Source organism: Apium graveolens, chromosome 4 (assembly GCF_009905375.1).
Source record: "Apium graveolens cultivar Ventura chromosome 4, ASM990537v1, whole genome shotgun sequence".
Taxonomy (NCBI): Eukaryota; Viridiplantae; Streptophyta; class Magnoliopsida; order Apiales; family Apiaceae; genus Apium; species Apium graveolens.
This window is the reverse complement of record NC_133650.1, coordinates 265,513,326-265,514,611: the sequence shown is the minus strand read 5'-3', so window position 1 is coordinate 265,514,611 and position 1,286 is coordinate 265,513,326.

The window sequence follows — 1,286 nt, the reverse complement described above, 5'->3', positions numbered from 1 at the left end:
AGTCTCATTGCTAGAGATGCTCAATTGGTCTTCTAATCTGAAAAATCTTCTCACTCCTTTGTCATCCATGAACTCCATCAGCCAGTAGGGCCTTAAATGTACTCTTCTCCCTGTGTAGGGGATAATTAGAGTCTTTGGGAGTGCATCCTTAGCTCTAACACTCCTTAGTTCTTCAATCTTCTTCAGTACCAATCTTCTTACAGTGATATTGAACCCAAAGTTCTTTTTGAAAGATGAATAAACTTTGATCAGTACAGCTTGGTTTTCTTGAAGGATCCTGTGAAGTGGCCACTGAATCTCCTTTCCTCCCTTGTACTTGAACACTAACTTTTCAGGTAGGTTTCTGTATGCATCAATTCCTTTCACTTCATCTAGTTCATCCAGATAGAGGTTTAAATCAGAAAACTCCTTGATGTCACATAAGTACAGGTAATCTCCCTTATTGGCTTTAGATTGAGCTTTGACTAGAGATTTGGATCTGAGAGGTGTCAGCTTCACTTTCTTGACTGCTCTTGACTTTGTCCTTTTTGGCTTGCTAAGGATTGGCAAATTGAAGTCAGGAATTGGTAAATTCTCCCATTCTATTGGCTCATCCTTAGGCACAATAGGTTCACCATGAATGTTCCTGTAGGGATCCACCACCTTGATATCTTCAAATACCACAGAGGGCTTTATTGCTTGAGTTGTAGTTGGAGTAGATTTCTTGGGAAACTGATTCTCCAATTCCTTAACAATAATGTCCAGTTTCCTTTTGGTTCTTTTATCCAATTCCTTGATTCTTGGAGCTTTCTTCTGTTGTTCAACTTGCTTCTTTGGATCTTGAGATTCAATGATTTCAGATGGCTGAGCAGAGATTTGTTGTGATGAATTTACAGCATGTAGCTTGGCCAAGATAGCAATCTGCTCTTTCTTTTGTTTAGCCTTTTTAGCATCTAGAATAGTTTGCTTCTTTTCCTGTTTCAATCTAGCCTTTTCTTCTCTCTTTTCTTGAGCAAATTGAGGATGACCAGTCACCACACAAATTTCTTTCCCATTCCTGAAAACTTTAGCAATTCTCTTTTTCAAAGTTGAATCAGCTGGATCTTTGTAGAAAGCAATTGACCTTGACAGAAGCTTCTTTTCATCAGGCTTAGGTGTCTCATACACAGTATCCAAAGGGTTCTTCCATGATGATTTTGGATAATTCACCCTTGGTTTCAGAATTAATTCAGCCTTTGGAGATTTGATGCAGGATGACTGTCCTCTTTCCAGATAGTTCATGCTCATCTCATTCACAAAAATTTGCT